General features: G+C 45.6%; 1 long non-coding RNA gene across 2 annotated transcripts in view; it reads right to left on the bottom strand.

Annotated features, from left to right (window-relative positions):
• The window catches only part of LOC121025987 (uncharacterized), a 137,305-nt gene that overhangs the window by 43,147 nt on the left and 72,907 nt on the right, over positions 1-21,251 (bottom strand). For both annotated transcript variants that reach the window (XR_005788222.1, XR_005788223.1), the window contains exons 3-4: positions 14,354-14,479; positions 1,729-1,779 (exon numbers count right to left, since the gene is read on the bottom strand). This is a non-coding gene — a long non-coding RNA (uncharacterized LOC121025987). The remainder of the gene's footprint in view (positions 1-1,728; positions 1,780-14,353; positions 14,480-21,251) is intronic.

The raw sequence follows: 21,251 nt of genomic DNA, 5'->3' as shown, positions 1-21,251 counted from the left end.
AACAATTTTTATTGGGCCCCTGCCATGGACCAGGATGTGGTGAGGCCGTGGTCTTGACTGGAGTTCAGGAACTGACCTCTTTCTCTGTATATCTTCTTGGAAGGTCACCCTTTGCTTTCCTCAAACTATTTTCCAAGGTCATCTTTTGGAAACTACCTCCCAGATCCAGATTCAGGATCACATAGGAAAATCTGTTATATTTTACCTAAAGCTGATGGAAATGTTACCATTTCTTTCTGCTTCCCATACCCCTCCACTCCCACGTCCCCCCTCCCACAGCTCTACCCCTTCCAGCTCCTTCTACAAATGCCTGCAGTTCCTAGAGGGCCCTCAGGGGTCTGGCCTATCTCTCCTTGCCCCTTGGCCTGGGGGTCGGCATCCCAAGCTCCTTCTTATCTCTTCCTGAGTCTCCCTGCTGCTCTCTGGCCTTGTACATTGACCACGTGAGCCGAGATCTTGAGACAATTTGAAAAGGGCTGGTCCAAAAGGGTGGAGCTCCCAACCCTCCCTGCTTACTGTCTCTCTTAGGAGAGATTAACAGACTTTTCTAAAACAATCCTCTTGTGAGGCAAGCCTCTCCATTAGAGCCAGTCACATTACTTTCCCAGGCCTTGGGGTTTTTAAAAAGCATCTGACACACAATGTTACTTTAGTTTCAGGTGGACAACATCACAGGCCCGGCTTTTGTCTCAACCTCTCCCCATCTGGCCCTCCTAGCTTTTTCCTCCAGGCTGCAGAAGGGGTGGAGAGGAGGGAGGGGCGCCTGGGCGGCTCAGTCCTTTAAGTGACTCTTGATCTCGGCCCAGTTCATGATCTCACAGTTCATGGGTTCGAGCCCTGCGCTCTCGGGCTCTGTGCTGACAGCTCAGAGCCTGGAGCCTGCTTCAGAGTCTGTGTCTCCCTCTCGCTGTGCCCCTCCCCTGCTCATGCTCGTGTGCACTCTCTCCCTCTCTTTCAAAAAGTGAATACACATTAAAAAAAGAGAAGGGGCTGAGAGGACAGCCAGGCCCCAGGCCCCAGCTGATGGTACCTGAGCCGCTCAAGCATCCCTGCCATTATCCTGGGCAGCCCTCCACAGGGTATTGCTTGGGTTGGTGACTGGCCATGGTGTGCTGTGCACATACAACAGGAAGATTAGAGGGCCAGGCACTTTACACAAATGACCTCATTTCATCTTCTCAGCCTCCCTACAAAACAGATATTATCATGCTTCCTCATTGTACAGGTAAGGAACTGAGGCAAGCAGGAGGGAGGAAACTGGGCTCTACTGCTACAGCGAGTCCAGGCTTTGGCTGCCACGTGATCTTGTATTTTGAGGATGTTGGAAGGCTCATGGCTCAAAATTATCTTTGAATTGTCCCTTCCCCAAAGTGTATACACAGGTGCGTACACACACACACACACACACACACACACACAGAGAACACATGCCTATGTCATTATAATTAATAAGTGAAATTGATAGCACATTAACCCAAAGGATCCATTGGAGTCTGTAACTTGGGTTACATAATGTGGAAGATATAAACCAAAACGGACTCCTAAAGGGATAGTAAGCCTATCTTTGGAGGAAGGTCTGGTGTGGAAGAAGTACTGAATCGGGAGTCCAAAATCCCAGATTAGGGTTCTTGCATGGCCACTTGGGACTGTGACTTGGGAAATCTTCTTTTTATCTCTCTGAGCCTCGTTCCTTCATCTGTAAAATGGGAACTATGATATGTGACTTACGTGTCTTCAGGAGTAGAATCGAATGAGATAACAGAGGGCTTATCCATACACCTGTCGAGACAGAAGACAGTAAATGCCCTTGTGCATTCAAGCTATTACAGTTTGGATGGTATGAATTTTATAGTCACTAACTCAAGTATACAAAATTGTAACTTTTCAAGTTTCCCGTAAAGTGGACTTAAATTCTATCTGGGGCTCCCATCTGTCTGATGCAGAAAACATAGTATGATCACTAATGGGCTGTCAGACACTTCGGTGGTTTTCTCAGTCATCCAGATTGAAATGCAAAGTAACTCACAATCCCCTGTGTTGCCTCCTCTCCTTCTCCTAGGCTTGAGCTCAGCTCAGGTGTTCCCCAAATGTTGTCTGAGCATCAGCAGGGAGAAGGAACTTCCTCTCAGGCTCCATCTGTCTACGTCTTTTGAGATGTGCCTACGTCCTCATCCTTTTCCTGGTTGGGAGGTCTACCCTCTGCTGAGATGTTCCCCTATCTGGCAGTGTACCTCTTCTCTGTCTCTCTCCCTCTCTCTCTCCTTCTCTGTCCCTCTCTTGACTCCTTTTGGTCTAAGCCTCTAAGTATGGGCTTATTTTTGGATACAGGAGTGCTGATGCATAGGGGCACATGGACCCCAATGTTTATAGCAGCATTTTCGACAATAGCCAAATTATAGAAACAGCCCAAATGCCCATCAACTGATGAATGGATAAAGAAGATGTGGTTTATATATACAATGGAATACTACTCGGCAATGAGAAAGAGTGAAATCTGGCCATTTGCAGCAACGTGGAAGGAACTGGAGGGTATTATGCTAAGTGGAATAAGTCAGGCAGAGAAAGACAGATACCATATGTTTTCACTCATATGTGAATCTTGAGAAACATAACAGAAGACCATGAGGGAGGGGAAGGGGGAAAAAGTTACAGAGAAGGAGGGAGGCAAACCAGCAACCGATAAGAGACTCTTAAGGACTGAGAACTAAAGGTTGAGGTGGGGTGGGGGAGAGGGGAAAGTGGGTGATGGGCACAGAGGAGGGCACTTGTTGGGATGGGCACTGGGTGTTATATGGAAACCAATTTGACAATAAATTATATTTTAAAAGATAGTGAAATAAAAAAAATAAAATATGGGCTTATTTCAAGATTCGGTACTTGGTCCTAAAGCATTTGTTTCTACATTATTTCCCTCAGACATTTTATCTACCTTCATGACTCCCCCAACCTTACATCAAAGGTGAAGATCCCCACATCAAAGCTCCGGCCCCAATTTGTCCCCCCGATCATCACAGAACCATTTTCCTGCAGGATTTTGTATCTCCAACTGCCTGGGAGACATCCCCCACCGCCCCCCACCCCCACCACCGGCTGCTTCTTAACCACCTAAATGCACTATGGCTAAGGCCAGATTTAGCATCTGTCCCCCAGAGAGCCAGCTCCCCTCTATGCTGTCTTATGGCTCCCAAGGGAAGTGCCATTACCTCCCCCGTGCAGATTCAAGGCTTGGAGCCTCTCTGCACTGTTCTTTCTTGCTCTCTCCTCACATCTGCTTGGGCCTCACAATGTTCACTTCTCACCACTTAAGGCCTCTGGAATCTGTTTTTCCTTTCCGCTCATACTGGCACCGCCGGCACTCAGGCGATTATTGCTTCATGCCTCAATTACTAAAATCGTATCCTGATTTGCTTCCAATTAAAATGCATCCTACCCGACAAGTCTCTTATCTACTTCTCTGTGACCTCCCAATCAATACTTGTTGAAACATAAGGGGTTCTTAATGGGTGGCACAGGGTTCACAGATGGGCTCCAGGGGAAACTGTAAACCCTCTGAAATAATAGGAAACATTACTTAAACCAGATGATTAGAAATTTGATTTAAGATGCAAATGTTTCTCAGGGAGGGAGCCAGAATGTCGACCTACACTCACACCTGAAATTCAGTGGCTCACGTCAGGAGCTCTCCTGAGACCAGATGTGAAGGGAGAGAATGAAGGCCTGTGGCCCAGAGATTCAGTCTTGGTTCATCATTTGTTTCTTGGACTCTAATCATCCAACCACCCATCCATCCATCCATCCGTCCATCCGTTTTCTATATGTGGAACACCTAGTATATACCAGAATTTTCAGTATAGTGTTTCACCTCGTGATGAGCCTCTTGAAGATTTTATTACCCATTTTACAAATGAGGGCATTCAGGTTTAGCGAGGGTAAATCCCTGGTCCAAGATCACACTGCTGGAAAAGAGGCCTAGGACCCAGACCTAGTCTAAATCCAGCACTCACATTCCCTCCCAAATCCTTTTTTTTTTTTTTTTTTTTTTTTTTTTTACCAAAACTTCCATGTGCCAGGGACTGACCCTGCCCTAAGAATCTAATAATGAATAGAACTAAGTGAAAGGTGTGTCAAAGCACCGGGCATTGGGCCCCATGCCAAGTATGAATTTGAAAGGGTTGGTTAAAAGAATGGTCATTGAAAAGCATTGCGCTGGGTGCTCAGCTCATAAGAGAGGGTCATCCCAAGTGACAAGGTGGCATCGAGCAAGAGGGTCCATCTGTTGGGGATGCAACCAACTGACCACACTGTGTGATCCATTGAACAGGGAGCAACTTGGAGCCAAAGGCTTGGCCTCCATCAGCTTTGCTCCCTTTGACAAATAGCTATGAAAGAAATCCAGTCCAATCCATAATTTGACAGATGAAACTGAAGCCAAGCAAAGAGAAGAAATGTAGAAAAGAAGCTGGGAACCCTGGGAAGGTCTGGGTAGTAGAATTACAGGTTACATCGCCTATCCTCTCTTCTTTATGTACTTAGCCATCTACACAAAGAGGTAGGATGACAATATCGAAAGGACAGTAGAGGCAGGATCCCTGTATAAGGGGTACAGAATGCTGCCCTCCATTCTTCTATCACCGAAGACCCACACTTTTGTTGCACAACATGTCCTTGACTGAATGTAGCTGTGACTTCTTGTTAGGGCAAGTTTATCTCACTGATAAACACGCCGGCGTTGCCAGAGGCCTACAATCTGACTACAAGGTGTGGTGAAAATCAGGTAGAAGATTATAGCCAGACTAGAAGAATAGGGGCCTTAAGCTGGTTTGAAGCATTTAGTGTAATTTCTTTGCTGCCAAGGAGGCTGAGGGGCTTCATTATTACTCACTTGATTGTTTTAGGGTCAACCTGGGTTTTTAATCAATCATGCTGTCATCCCTCTGTCCTCTCCTAACCAGGGGTCTGCGACTGCCACTAGCTAGCTCTTGGTGCCTCAGCAGGGAAATCTCTTCCTCAGACAGCAAAGTCTAGCACACCGTCTTATTCCTCTTCTATGTACGAATGGCCCCTCCCCCCCTCGGTGGACAATGCCCACTGTTATGTGATACATCAAGGAGCCACCTCACATGGTCCCTGCTCCGGCATTTTCATTGGTGACTTCTAGTTCACCTCAGAAGCCAGCACAGAACTCCACCTCTTCTCTCCTTTCTTTGTTTGCAACTCCAAGCCACCTAGTTTCCTCCACACATCACCCCTAGAAGAGGCATGAGGGAGTTCACAAAAAGCTCAGCGAGGAGGACACAGAAGCGATCGTGATCAACAAGTTGCAAGGTCCATGTCGTTTCTCAAGGATTTCTTCTGGGTTGATGTCACAGGCCAGTTTCCAAGCACAGAGAGCCAAATGTGTGACTTAGCCCTTATCAGTGGCAAAAGTAGGAAGACCTTTTATTCCAGCTTTGGCAGCTTATACTCCCCTCACCTCGACCCCTACACAGAAAGTGGGCTTTTCTTTTCTTTCTGGATTCTTTGTTTCTCCACCTCATTTATTTCTGCAGCCTGAGTAGAGAGCGTGATCATGCTGGTCTTGGTGTGAGGGCTTCACAGGTCAGGAGATGGTCCCCCCACACCGCACATTTCCATCTGCCTGTTCTGTGGGGCATGCGGCGGGCCCTTCTCTCCCAGCCCGGCTCTGGCACTACGTGCTTCTCTGGCCCAGCCAACGCATGGGCAGGAATTGTCCTTCCAGGCTAGGAAGACAGGAGCCGGTGAAATTAACATGAAGAAACAGATGCCTTCACTGTGGGGGTGTTTATAAATAAAGTTCAGAGGACAAATAGCTCGCCGCAGGCAAGGGAGATCATTTTTTAACGCAAGGGGCTATGGAGACATTGGAGTTTCCTCCGAAGCAAGCGTGGCCAGCATGGTCAGTGATGGCAATTAGAAAGTGTAAAGGACACTGGGCACAAAGACATCCTCGATAAGTAAGCAGAAGAAACTTATTTGGGACATTTCAAAGGTCTCTCCAGGTGAGGGGCACCTGGGTGGCTCAGTCGGCTAAGCGTCTGACTCTTGGTTTCAGCTCAGGTCATGATCTCACGGTTCGTGAGTTCGAGCCTCACGTACAGCTCTGTGCTGGCAGCACAGAGCCTGCTTGGGATTCTCTCTCTGTCTCTCTCTGCCCCTCCCCTTCTCATGCTCTGTCTCTCAAAAATAAATAAACTTAAAAAAAAAAAACAAACACGGGTGCCTGGGTAGCTTGGTCGGTTAAGTGTCCGACTTCGGTTCAGGTCATGATCTCACAGTTCATGGGTTCGAGCCCTGCATCAGGCACTGTGCACTGACTCCACAGAGCCTGCTTGGGATTTTCTTTTTCTTTCTCTGCCCTTCCTCGTTCACACCGTCTCTGTCTCTCGGAGAGAGAGAGAGAGAGAGAGAGAGAGAGAGAGAGAGAAAGAAAGAAAGAGAAAGAAAAAAGAAACAAAGGTCTCTCCATGTGTAAACACACACATACTCCTCTCAGTCACATGATGGCACATCAAATGTACACTGAGGGGGCTACAGGTGGCAGTCAGCATTGCTTCCAGAATCCTCAGGTGAAGACAAGCCTATGACCGGCAACTGGAGGGCAGAAAGTTCCACAGCCATCACATACAGATTCGATTTACAAAGTTCCGGAGAAGGTGAGAGGCATAGAAAGATTTCTGTAAGTCAGTGTTACCATAGAGTAGGGGTTTTAACCTGGGATCCAAGCAGGAATTTGAACTCAGAGGTCTATGAACTGAGATAAGAAAAGGTTGCCATTTTCAGCCTCACTGACCTCTAATTCAAATTTAGCCTTTTCGTTGTTTATGAATGTAGGAAACAGACCACCATTTTGTTAGTGGTGATGGTGTCTTTGTCACCAATAAACATCACTTCCATTTGTATCATCACAGTTGATCAGAATATCTCAATTTATCATTTATGCTCATCGGTGCTTCAAAATGATGGCAGCTATTAGACCTGTCACTAGAACTTGCTGTTGAATGTATCAATAAAACACATCAATTACTATATCACAAATGTGTTTACTAATATTTTGATAACTACATTTCAATATAATCGGCTCCCTTTTTAAACCTATGTATTTTTGACACATTTTAAAAACACTCTTTTATTTTAGGTTTATTTATTTATTTTGAGAGAGACAGAGAGCAAGCGTGAGCAGGGGAAGGGCAGAGAGGGAGACAGAGAATCCCAAGCAGGCTCTGTGCCGTCAGCTCAGAGCCCGATGATGTGCGGCGCGATCTCACAAACCACAAGATCCTGACCTGAGCCAAAATGAAGAGTTGGACGCTTAACCAACTGAGCCACCCAGGCACCCCTAAAAACACTCTTTTGAGAAGGAATGCATTGGCTTCACAAGTCCACCAAGGGGATCCATGGCACAAAAAAAGATGTCTTTGAACATCTTATGTCAAGAGTCTATAATGAGTGAATATGGACCGCTTATTTTATAGAAGCACCACCAGCTCAAAAGCAGATTTATCACCAATCCCATATTATGAATGAGGAAACTGAGGATTAAAGCTGAATCTGTCTGATTGCAAAGGCTGTGATCTTTCTACTACATCATACACACGCGTGCACACACGCACACACACACAAATACACATATCTTTTTATGACTCCCAAACATCCAGTCAAAAATTCAATTAGCACAGACACTACTGGCCATCAAACTAAATTAACTAGTGATCTGTCTCTGCAATGCCACAAGAACTGGTTGAAACAATGAAAAAAATCAATCTAACAGATGTTTTGTCTAATTGCACTCATAATTTGATGGCCCGCTCCCCCCTTCCCAAAGTGGCTGAGTAGGCCAAGAGCTTCCTGTTCTGGGACACAAGTGAAATGAGCCCATCCAAGTCTAGGCTTCCACACCCCCTCCCCTTTCCACCCTGGACACCTACTCTGCTCTGCCCAACGTAATGGCTTTAGGACTAAATTATTCATGAAGAGAAGGGGAGGGAAGTGGAGGGGAGGGGAAGAGAAAGGAGGACTGGGCAGGGCTATGATCCATTTTGCCTCGAGTGCTAGGGAGAAAGACAGACTGTCTCTACCCTTATAGAATTAACATTAAATTTTTGAGGACTAATAAGAACGACTTCCTCAAAGAGTGCATGAATTCATAACAACACCAGCGAGTGCCACAAAGGAGAAATCAGGGCATTGTATCACAGAGGGTCCTCACCTAGTCTGGGGCATAAGAAAAGATTTCTCTGAGGAATTGGTGTTTGCAAACTCATCTTCTAGAGTATTTATGGTTTTAATATCCTGCTGGCATGTAACTCTCCTTTCATTAGAATATGAAATACAAGTCAGGCCTCACCTAGGCAGAGTCTCCTCTGGAGGAGAAGGGTGGTTTGCCCACGGTTTCTAGTGAAGATTCTACCGCTGGGAAGTAGGAGCTGGTGGCAGAGGGGTCTGTCAGACGCGGTTAGTCCACGGCCCCAAACAGCTTGAGATGCCCCTGGCCTGTGGAATCTGAGTGAGGTGGAGGAACGCGGCCCACCCTAAGGGGCCCAGCCCATCCCGGGCACCGAGGCTGCTGTGGGGCCTGGGAAGCACCAGCCACCTGCCTCGTGCGGCATCCCGACGGCCTGCCGCAACTTCCATCCATCAGCCTTTCCGGTCCGGGGTCCCATTTGCACATGCTGTGCGGCATAAATCCGGAGCCTTTTCAACTAGATGCATAACAGTCACCGTTACGATGAGGGATGGTCTGGTAGGAGGCGGACTGGAGCCCCGGCCAACCCAGGAAGGGAAACCTCATTTTCCCAGGAGGCAAAGATTCACTGAGTAAAGGTTTAAAATTCCTACTGGAGAACAAAATGACAGTGCATTCAGGAAGGACTCCTTCTGATAAATTATTCCATCCCATTTTGTAATCCCTTTTTGCTCCCCCCTGCCATCTTTTGACATCACTGAGAACGGGCGCTAAGCAACATGGGAAAGGAAAGGGGAGAGAAGAACAAAGGCATTATTGTTAACCAAAATCACAAACATAAATTGAGTTTGGGATGGGATTGCTAACAAGTAAGTGCAAAAACTCTCTATGCTCAGAGTGAAATCTTGTACTCACTTTAAGCTTTCTTCCTAAGGCATATGCTCTGTTAATGGATATACATGATCTCATGACTTGTGGAAAAAAATAATTTACCACCCACATAAGAAATTCTCTGGGGCGCCTGGGTGACTCATTCGGTTAAGCGTCCGATTTTGGCTCAGGTCATGACCTCACGGTTCGTGAGTTCCAGTCCCGTGGCAGGCTCTGTGCTGACAGCTCAGAGCCTGGAGTCTGCTTCGGATTCTGTGTGTATCTCTCTCTCTGTCTCTCCTCCACTTGCACTCTGTCTCTCAAAAATAAAATAAAAATGTTAAAAAAAAAAAAAAAGAAATCCCCTTATTCTGGGAACTTCTGACTTGTACACCTTTATTCACTGCCTTGTTAACTACATCCTAAAGGGTCATCTTTGTACTCTAGAGGAAGCTCTATTTAATGGTCATTTACAAAACAGATTCTCCTTGGGCAAATCATACCCAACACACATTAATAATAACAAGAATGTTATAGCCACAATTCCCTTCGTGCACTTAGAAATTTACCCACTACTCTTTTCTTAGCACAACGAAACTAGAATTTCGTGTTTATGTTAATAGATTTGGATTCCCTAGCTCTTAATGTGGAATAATAGGGGCACCTGGCTGGTTCAGTCGGTTAAGCATCCAACTTTGGCTCAGGTCATGATCTCACAGTTCATGGGTTGGAGCCCCGGGTCGGGTTCTAGCCCCGTGTCGGGTTCTGTGCTGTCAGCTTGGAGCCCGGAGCTTGCTTTTGACTCTGTGTCTCCCTCTCTCTCTGCACCTCCCCTGCTGGTGCTCTATCTCTTGCTCTCTCAAAAATAGACGTTAAAAAAATAAAGTGGAAAAATAAAATCCCTGTTAATCATCCATCTTTTCTATAACCCTTTAAATAATAGAACTTGAAAATCTTCTAAGAGCAAAAAAGAACTGTACCTCTTTTAAAGAGATCAAATTTAACATATCATTGGGTTTTACACTCGCCACTTATAAGAAATTGATTGTACTTCATCTCACTTAACAATTATTCTGATTCTTAATGGTAAATTCTTTCATATACTGATTTGAATCCTATCACTAAGGAAATTTATCCAAGTCCACAGTTTTCTATATTTTCTTAGCTTATTCTTTCTTCTAAGCTTGTTCAGCATGGACTTACAGCCAAAATATTAAAATAAAGTGTTCCACATGCATGTTAAACTAATTCTGCAGAACACTGGTCTTTCATGAATTGTTAACATGCCAATAGAAAGGAAATTCCAAAGTTACATGAGATCATACTGCAAACTGTATGTCCCAGAAAAGTCACAAAGCCCCCTGGCAAGACAAAGGCTCTGAGGATCCTGTTATGAAGTAACTTGTGTAACTTTATTTGATTCAGCGTTTCCAAAGCTAACTTAATTGTAGACCTACCCTCTTCTCCATTGCACCCACACTTAGAAATCACAGGGCACTTCTAGTCCTCAGAAAATGGTTGGGGAGACTCTTACAGCACACAATGGCTGTATCTACATGCACGTACAGTTTTGCAAAATACGGCTTGATTCATCCAAACTAGGATGTAGTCATGAGTTGCTAACTGGTTGTTTTCAAAGGAACTGCACATATGACTTAGCTTAAGAATTGCTTCGTTGCTTCTTTTCTCTTTTTAATTTTACCCATTTATTTAGAGAGAGAGAGAGAGAGAGAGAGAGCAGGGGAAGGACAGAGAGAGACAGAGATACACACACACACACACACAGAGAGAGAGAGAGAGAGAGAGAGAGAGAGAGAGAGAGAGAGAGAGAATCCCAAGCAGGCTCTGCACTGTCAGCATGGAGCCCATTGCGGGGCTGGAACTCACAAACAGTGAGATCATGACCTGGGCCAAAACCAAGAGCAGGTCACATAATTGACTGAGCCACCCAGGCATCCCAAGAATTGTTTGGTGCTTCTGTAAAAAAAAAAAAAATTTACTTCCGTAGGTAGATACATTGACTATCCCTAAACCGAGCTGAATATCCAGGCAAGATCACTTCTCTGGGACAGTCTCATTCTTTAGTTCGGAAAGTCTGCCTTTTGTTTCAATTCTGTGTCTTACAGTTAGCAACTTTAAGACAGAATCTTGGGGCTGGGAAATGAGAAACCCAGAGTGTTTGAGCTAGAAGAACTTGAGAAAACTCCAAGCCCCTTCCATTCGCAAATGGCCCAAGAGGTCACACCGCATCCCTACCCAGGCTCCTTGGACTCATTATCATATTTCTGCCTTTTGTTGACCAATAAGCCAATGTTATTTGTGCTGACCTTGGCACCATTGGAAGATTGGTGCTCACGAGGAACCCAGATATCTGGGTATACATATTCTATAGGTTAGCAGAGGTACTTCTGATGGGGCAAACTCTCTAAGGGAAATTTCACATCACAGTGCGAGGTCTTAGAATCTTACATATGGAGTTATTTCTTCACTAGGGTCTTGTAATTAATTCTAATTAAGGGAAACATTAAGTAATGTTTTCCAATTAAGCCCACAAACAGTTTTCGACCCATGGTAGAATGCCTGTTTGTTCTTCGCAGGGGACATTAATATTATTAAGCACTGAGAAAAGACAGCACTCGCTGCCTGCATCTTGTCACAGCTGCAGAATTGCTTTCTACAGAAAGGACAGAGAGACACTGTTTTTCCTTGGATTGTGCATTAATTTGGGGCAGCCTTGGTGGCTGGAGGAGGAGCCCTAATGTAAATCACGAGGAAGCTCTAAAACCTTGGGTGTCTGCCTGTCTCTCTCTCCCTGCCTTCTTCTTGCTGCTGTTGACCTAACCACACTTCCCTGGGCGGGTGATGCTTGAGGATGTCAAATACTACACCTGTGGCTAATTCTCAGGCAACACAAGGAAGACTCTGCCACATTAGAAGCAATTGGCTGTTTGCAGGAAGCACGATGATCTGTAGTCACATCTCATTAGGGGCGCCTGGGCCCCGTGGTGCACAAGTGAAGCAAACGCCTGCCAATGTAATTTGTTTTATATGCCTAATTCTCTTCCTTATAATTAACATCTGAAATGCGAAAACAAAACGGGAGCGCTTTGCAGGCGTCTGGGATCCGGGGAGCACTTTCAGGGAGACTGGGATTTTAAAGCAGTCCTTTCCCACAACAAACAATGGTGTGTGTGCCAGGGGATGGGACATCCATAGGTCACCCTGGAGGGCTGACTGCTAGGGTACAGCATGTGTGGGGAGGGAGGAGAGGTCAGGAGCGAGAGTCAGCGTTATCCTCTACCCTGTGTGTGGGTTGAACTGCTGTCATCTCTGGGATGAAGTGGCCCTGCAAAGGTGTCACAGCAGTGGGACAGAGCCACCAGCCAACACCTCGCTGTATATGGCCCTAGTCAGCCTTTGCAGCCATTCCTCCACTGCCTTCCCCCGTCAATAGCTAGAAACAGTCGGACACGGAGGGACAGAGAAGTGACGCGTGATCGATCTTCTGCCACCAAGCATCCTGGGAGACAGACAGTGAAACCAGGAGAGAACATCATTCGCAGGGTCTCTGCAATGTGAATGGGGCTGCATCGAAAGTTTCTGGGTTGGTCATCAAATCTGGAGCCTGCGCATCTGAGACCAGCCAGATGAGATCGAGTCTACATCATGGATGTACTAGGCGACTCTCTTGGTTACAAACACCAGAAACCGACCCTACCTAACTGAAGGTGAGGGAGAATTTGTTGGTAGGATATCGGTTCGCCCACAAACCTGACAAAAACGCGAGGAGATGAAGAAGCTGGTGACCACCAGCACAGACAGGGTCATGGTGCCAGACCAGCCTGGTGTGAGAATCCCACCCACTGCTGCCTCTGGACACTGCCTCTGCCCCTGGAGGTCACTGCTAATCACTGGGTGCCACCCACCTCCCTGTCTCCCACCAATCTCCTTGGCAGTATGTTGGCTGTTCTTTCCATTAATGGGTTTTTATGCTAAACCAGTAGAGTCCAAGATCTAGTGGGAGATTGGTAATGGCAGAGAAGATGGTTTTTAACCTCTCTTGGTGGGTGTTTCCAGCCCCTATTATTCCTGCCCAGCTCACGGTTAGTGTCTTTATGTCACCCTCCCCAATCACCTCCTCTTTCTACTCCTTTCTATTTTGTCATAACGATGTCCATTTGTTGAGCGATTAGGCAATCTGTTAGATGATTAACATTCATCACGTCATTTCATCTCCATGGAAACCCACAAAGCAGGTATGATGATTCCCATTTTCAGGAAAGGAAATTAAGGTTTTAAAAGTTAAGCAACTTGCCCAGAGTCACTCAGCTAATATATAACAGAAATGGGATTTGAGCCCAAGTCTGGCTGATTCCAAAGCCTGAGATTTGGGTAGGATAAAGGACTCCGTCTCAACATTAAAAAAAATCCATAGATACCAGTAAGATAATAGTACTTCTAGTATGTACTGATTAAAAATACATAATGACAGGGGGCACTTGGCTGGCTCAGTCGGTAGAGTATGACACTCTTGCTCTCATGGTTGTAAGTTTGAGCCCCACGTTGGGTGTGGAGATTACTTAAAAATCAAGTCTTTAACACTTTTTAAAATACATAATGCCAAAAGCAATGTTAATTCTGTATAAATTAAGACCTATTTTACAAATCCAAGTTTGTACCTACACACAATGCTATTCATCACATAAAGCATAGGTGAAAGACCTATCTAGGCTTCCACAAGGCCCCAGACACATGCCCCTTACAGTAACTATGTCCCCTCAATGCACCAGTGACAGGGGCAGGCACATGCCTGGAGACTGACCAGTTGGTTCAGAACTTTGATATGAACCAGAAGTCATGAACAACTGCACTAAAACCTGTAACTCTGTGGCTGCCATAGACTTTACATAATAAATGTTGAAGGAGGGAAGGGTGAAGGGAGGGAGGGAGAAAGAAAAGGAGGAGGGAAGGGAAGGGCAGATTTAGTTAAGAGAAACCAGCAGGAGAAGTTAAGTCAACTTGAAGGTTAACAGGTTCTCCATGTTCAAAGGCCAAGTCCAGAAAAGTCAGCTCCTGCTGGAGTAACAGGCTTACTTCACAGGTCCTGGAAGGTGAACTGAAGCAGGAGGCCATAACCTTGAGGAGGAAACCAGGCACCAAAGGAGCAAGGATCCAGGGAAAGGGCTCAAGTGATCAGACAAAGGCTGCATCACCGACAGCATAGAATGAACCCAACACCGAGACCACCACCCACCACCCGCCATCCAGTGGAGGGCTTACCATGCTGCCAAGGGCAGGCCTCAGAGTTCCAGCCAGCTTCAGCCCTTCCATGCCTCCTGGAAGACATCATTTCCCAGACTGTGTTCTCTGGGACCCTCTTGTGCCAGGAGATCTCCATAGGGCTTTCTAAGAAGAAAGAACGTGTGCTCAAGTTCTGTTCCCTTCTTGGAGCTTCACAGGACCCACGAGCATCTAAACAGTCTTGCAAATATGAGGTAAAGAAACCCAAACTTATTTGATCCTGGAACCCTGTTGGCAGACTGCCCATTATCATCTCAGAGAGCACAAAGGTCCCAAGACAATACCTACAGAAACTCTGCCCTACAGCACTGTCATCCTAGAACACCGTGGACCCTTCTTCCATGAAGCCATGTCCTCAAAGGTATCTCTCTCTTTACTGTAACTTTCTGACTTGATTAGGTTTCCATGCAGATTCATCCTGACATGGCCAGTAGAAGCATTTTTAAGGCCTTTCTATCATCTCTTCTGAAGCACTTTCCTTGACCCTTCCCCATCCCAAGCCTACCTCATTCCCACACAACCCCAGTTGGCTGCCACATCCCCAGTGTCAAGGTGAAGAGCACACACTTTGAACCTGTCTGTGTGGGTTTGCATTCTGGCTCTGCCACTTACTAGCTCCATTATTTTTGGCAAATAACGTAAGCTCTCTGTGCCTCTTAGTTTCCCCATGTGAAAACTGGGGGTGGTAATGTTACCCACCTCGCCAGGTTGTCATGAGGATCAAACGATCTTCTAGACTACTGGCACTGTCAATGTGTTTGCTCTCACCCTCACACTGCCCAGCGATAAGCATTTGGCCACTCCTCCAGTAGACTGTGTGCAATTTGAGAGCAAAGACTGTGCCTTTAGCTCTGTTTCCTGTGTCTAGCCCAGGGCCTGACACTTGCTGGCTATCCCCCATCTAACTTGGTGAATCAAGAAACGATCTGTTGTGATTTTGAGAGAAATCAAATGGAGACCAAAATTCGTTTTCTAGAAAACGACAGCAAATCGAGAGAAATCAGCTGATGATTAAAGACACACACACACACACACACACACACACACACACACACACACACACGCAGAGCTCAGGTGTGAAACTGCAGCTGAGAGATGTCTGGTTCCATATCCCAATGCCAGCCTCATCTCTCGGAATCCATAATTACAACCCGAATGGCAATGCCTTGTTTCATCTGAGCATCTTTTTAATGGAGAATTGATTTTCTCTCCCTTAGCAAAAATTTTCAGTGGCCTCACAAAGGGGAAAAATTAACTCTTACATTTGCATGTCAAATGTTTTAATTCTCAATTATAAAATCTGTCTTTCTAAGACATTCTAGAAATGGCAGCAGAATGGAAGCCTGGCTGCGGGCTCTAAATTGCTCTTAGCAGCTCAACTTTCTAATGTTCCATTCTGGGGCAAGCATTTCTTAATTGGGTGGGAGTTTCCAGACTTTTCATTTGTTTGTCAGGGGAGAGGGGGGGGAGTGGAGGGGAGGAAGAGAGCTGGATACAGACCCAAAAGGGTTTGTTCGTAACAATTTAGGCAAGATTCTTTTAAGTTCATCACACAGCGCAAACCTTTCAAGCAGCCATATTCCAGGCAGCAAACCATTTTTACAGCTCTGTGCTTGTGTGTTGTGCCTTGCGGTGTCAGACTTATCTCACTCTGTCCTTGTCCTAAACTCAGATATGACAGTGGGAGTGGACCAAAAAAACGCAAAGAGAATTATCAAGTACCAAAGAAGCAAATAACCAAAGTCTGTATTTTCCCCAGTTGGAGTTTTCAATTCACCTGGGAAGCGTTTTTGTAGTTTGTGGCACGTTTCAAGTTTAAAACCACCACAGCCACAACACTCTCTAAAAAAATCTCTCCTCTGTGTGAGTGTGAGCATGAGTATATGGGTGTGTGTGTGTGTGTGTGTGTGTGTGTGTGTGTGTGTTTTCTCCTGTGGTTTTTTGCATTTGTTTTTTCATTTCTGTGAAGAGTAAGTGAGGATGTTTTGTGGCCTACCTAGTTCCGCGCCTTCAGAAAGACTGGCTCTGTCCTGGGCCTTGAAATGGACTTGGCGGTTACCTCTCGGCAAGTCCTCCTAGTAACCTGCCCTGATGTTTTCCCAACTCCAGAAACGGAACGGACTTGCGTTCAGGCCTACAGACAAGGCGCAAGGGCTATTTACAAAGTTAGCCAATCTGGCGCCTCCCAGGGGCTTTTCACAAGGTGGAGGACGTTAATATTCTAAATAGTTCTAACCCTCTAGCCTGCGCGTGTTGCGAGTTGCTTCATCATCCGTACAGAGCCTTTTCTTTAATCTTCCCCATGAGCGTGTACGCAGGTTCAAATGGTGATAATTACCATAAAACAATTCTGTTGTCCTTCTCCCAATAAAAATCGCTCTGTTAATCAGCCAACACGCAGCCCCCTTGTCTGAGGACCCTTATGCCAAACTGGCGGGGTAGAACGCGGCTGCAGATAAATTAGCCCACGTGTGATTGCATGCGAAAACACATTGATTTAGGATTTTTTTTTCCTCTCCCGTTCAACCTGACAACTTGTCTAAATAGGCTTCTGCCACGACCTGACAGCTCGTGGACAAGCTGTGTACAACAGGCCATTAAAACGAAAGGCTCTGAATAGGGAGAGTACAAAACAGAGACAAAGGGATAAGATTGAAAGATAAAAGGATGAAACAAAGGAAGTGTGGAGGGGGGCTGAGGGGTGGGGCCTGAAGACGTACCCTTTAATTCTGCTTTCAGACTTTGTCGCGGGCCACAGTCTCAGGAGCAGCCCCCCGAGATGGAGTTTAGGGTAAAGGCTATTTTGGAGGGATGGACCCCTCAGCTGAAGAAGGCAGGGGGTGGGGGTGTGGGGGGTGGGGCTGGACACAGGGACATGCTGAGCCGTGATGCAGGCTGGACAAAATCCCAGGCGGCCCCCCTCCCAGGCAGAGCTCGGAGTGGTCCTGCGTTGGGCTGGAATGATTGGGAACACATTCCCCTTTCTCTCTGCCTTTGCAAAGGCAAGGGTGTGTGCGCTCTTGGGCTGAGGGCACTCCCTGTCGCTGAGGCAAACCCCAACCAAGTCGACGGCTGTAGTACAAAGTCCTTCCTTGGACCATGCAGCTCTGTGTCCACCACAGAGATTTTCCATCCCCCACGTGATCATAGCCCAGCTCCCTACGCCTCTGTGGTCACTTCCCAGCACTCAGGGCTGTCTGATCCCAAAGTCCACTCTCTTAACTAGGACACTACAGACGTGGCCCACTATCCACAAGTAGGGTGTTCTCTCCTTTTGTAAGCAAAGAAGCAATTATCATTCATGTACACAGAGAAATTGTTGAGCATTCCCAGACCCCCCAAATCATCTCTCTTAGGCCTGATACCTTAGGACACATCTTGCTAACAGGTGCACAAAATAAATCAAGATAAGGCACAGATGCTCACAGATGTAGTTGAAAGCTCTGGGGGCCTGATGTGGAGTTGCTGAGAGTAGTTCTGGGGGAAGGAGCTTGGCGGGCCGCTTTCGCTGCTCTCAGGATGTGCTCTGCCTCTAACGGCTCTCTGCAAAACAAATGGTGAACGCTATTTTTCCTTTCTGACTTTTTTCAAAAAAGCAAAAGTCCTGTTCAGATTTCTTTCAGTTAGCAAAGGCAAATCCTGATGTAGGCATTTCATAAAAGCAAAGTGGCTCCACGCAAAACTTTGAAAAGTGAGGGATACCTCTAGACTGACTAGAACAGATGCAGGTCCACGGGCCACAGCTGCACCTCCTTCCCTGACATCATCCACAACAGTGTAACAGAAAACACTTTTATTAGGACTGTCAGCACTCCAGGCACCTGGGTGGCTCAGCTGGTTAAGCGTTGACTTTGATTCGAGACTCATGGTTCGAGAGTTTTAGCCCCGTATCGGGCTCTGCACGGATACTGTGGAGCCTGCTTGGGATTCTCTCTCCGCCCCTCCTCAACTCACGCTCACTCGCTCTCAAAATAAATAAATAACCAGGTGTTGCAGGGGATCCTTGCCTCACTTTGACTGCCAGACACAGTGTTTTACTTAGCATATACTATGTTCTGACGTCTCTGGTTGGATTCCTGGGGAACCAGATGCTGGGACAGAAATTAACATGCAGAAGATTTATTAGGCCTTGCTCTTGGGATCAACACCTGGGGAAGGGAGGGGCAAGAAGCAGAAGTGGCCAGACCAAGAAGTTGAATTACAGTGCAGTTCCAGTGAATGCCCCAGTTGATCCTATGGAAAGCTCTAGAGCTAAAATGCCTCATCATTGTTGTTCTGAGTTGGGGCATGGGGGCTGAGCCTTTATATGTTTTGCCAGATAGTGGTTGGGTATGGGACACCCTGGGAATGGAGCATGACCTTGGGCTAGGTGGCTCTCTGAAACTAAGACAAATCAAAAAGTGGGACTCAGCTTAAGGCTGTCAGCTATCAACACTCCCAACAGCTGGAGGAATGCGTTCTTCATTCTATAAAGGAGATCTAGGAGGCAAATCACAGCACCCACTCTAACTATTTTCTTTCAAATATTCCAAGGGTTATTTTTTATTGGTCTCATTTTACAGAAGAGAAAATTGAGGGCAAGACAAGTTAATGACTTATCCCCATTTAATTATCAATGCATTCATTTAACAATATTTATTGAGTATGTTTTGTGTGCCAGGCATTGTGCATGGTCCTGAGAATTTAATGGTGAACAACAAAAGATCCCTGACTGCATCTAAATAATATTATAGTGTTACCAACTATCCCAGATACAGAAAAAATTTTTAGAAGTTTGTCTGTTTTGGGGTACCTGGGTGGCTCAGTCGGTTAAGCGTCTGACTCGATTTTGGCTCAAGTCATGATCTCACAGTCTGTGAGTTTGATCCTCACATAGGGCTCTGTCCTGACAGTGTGGAGCTTGCTTGGGATTCTCTCTCTCATTCTCTCTCTACCTCTCTCTCTCTCTCAAAATAAATAAATAAACTTAAAAAAAAAGAAAAAGAAGTTTGTTTCTTTAGAACAGCTATCTAAAAATTTACTTGATCCAGGAATAAATATTTGAAAGCTGTTTATATATATTACAAAACTTCTTTCCAAGAGAGTTAAAAAATTGTAAACATATATTGCTAAAATTTTGAGGATGGGGAAAGGTGGAACCAACTTGGCCATGAGATTCATAGCACCATGAGGAAGTGTTCAGTATAAATCAACCTTAAACCAGCCAGCCAGTTTTCATCTGGAACCTCCAAAGGGACGGCAGATAATAACACCTACTTCTTCATCATTTCACTAACAACATCAATGGCAGCAACAACAAAAACCAAGCAGTCAAGCACTAAACTTTTATCAAGCACCTACTCTCATTAGCACATTGCCTATTTGAAAAATTGTTGTTTAAGAGATCAGGTCGGTGAGTTCCAGATGCAGAGCACATAGTATAGTGGAAGCAGGTCTCTCATATGTAGGATTTTTGTAGCCCAATAATTTCATTCCTGACTATATGTTGAACCATGGAACAATCAAAATGATGCTGAACTCAGCACCCATGGACACCTGTGCCCGCCAACCCTCTGTACTTCGACACCATGGCTTTTATTTGGATAGGGAAAGGAGAAGGAGAGGGGAAGGGTTGCCTCCACTCTGGGTTCTGATTCAGTAGACCTAAGGTATAGCCTGGAATTTGCATTTTGGAAGTGTTTTCCCCACCTCCCAAATAGGAACCATGGCTTTAGCATCTAGGACTTTCCCTCACACTCTCCCCCATAGTGTCTGGTGTTCTCCTCCATCAGGGCTGGCAAGGAACTTGTTAGCCAATTCAAAAGGCTGGTTGGAGCTCTGGTTTTAATGGGTGATTCTGAATCACAGATACCCCTCTGAGCTAACTTCTGTAGGTCAAGTGTGTTTGAGGCCTGATCAGTGACTGCACTGGATAGCCCTTAATGCCAGATTCAAGTTACAGTGGGATTCCTATAGACAAAAAAAGACATCAGGATTCTGGGACATGATAATGGGTATGAAAAGGTGATATTTCAAGTGCCAAGCAGAATAAACTGGAAGCAGTCTTATCATCCACCACTCAGCAGGAAAGCAGCAAAGGGGCCTTCTCAAAAAGGGATGGACCAATGCATCTTCATGTTCCCAGGCTGCTCCTGACCTTGCACAGAGAGAAAAAGCCGCAGAATTCCACAACTTGTGGGCAAATGTAGAACTGACAGCACAGCAAGAGAAAGGATTGTCACTGGTGCAAATATTTACTCAGAATAGACCAACAAATTGTGCAACTCTCTTCTACTACCTGATCTGAGCAAAACCTCCTCAGGGAAGAAGTTGATAAACCCTAAGATTGTAACTTACCAGGGCAGAAACAATCACAGGGGCTGGATCTCAGAATGAAGCATATGTACTTATATTTTCTATTCCTTTGAATTATTTTCCTTTTTTATCGAAGTATAGTTAACACACAACCCTTTGAATGTTTTTACAGAAACACCTGCTTGCCAAAAAGATGTGGACCCTAGAGAGAGTATTCCAGAAGCCTTGCTGATGGCATTGGGTTTCCACAAGTGAGCCCTCAGAGAAAGTGCTTGGAATAGCATTCTGGGACATTCTACCACTATGAAGAGGTAACTTGTTCCACCAAACAATGATAAATTCAGCACTCATAGCAACCAACTTTCCCAACAGAAATAAATTATAGGGGCACCTGGGTGGCTCAGTTGGCTAAAAGCATCTGACTCTTGATTTCAGCTCAGGTCATGATCTCACAGTTTGTGAGATTCTCACAGTTTGGGATTCTCTCTCTCCTCTCTCTGCACCCCCGCTTCTCCCTGTCAAAATAAATACATAAACACTATATATATATATATATATATATATATATATACACACACACATA

This window comes from Herpailurus yagouaroundi, unplaced genomic scaffold (genome assembly GCF_014898765.1).
Source record: "Herpailurus yagouaroundi ecotype Mexico unplaced genomic scaffold, PumYag 67793, whole genome shotgun sequence".
NCBI classification, from domain to species: Eukaryota; Metazoa; Chordata; class Mammalia; order Carnivora; family Felidae; genus Herpailurus; species Herpailurus yagouaroundi.
Note: the sequence above shows the minus strand (reverse complement) of the source record. Positions and strands in the feature narration are given on the sequence as shown.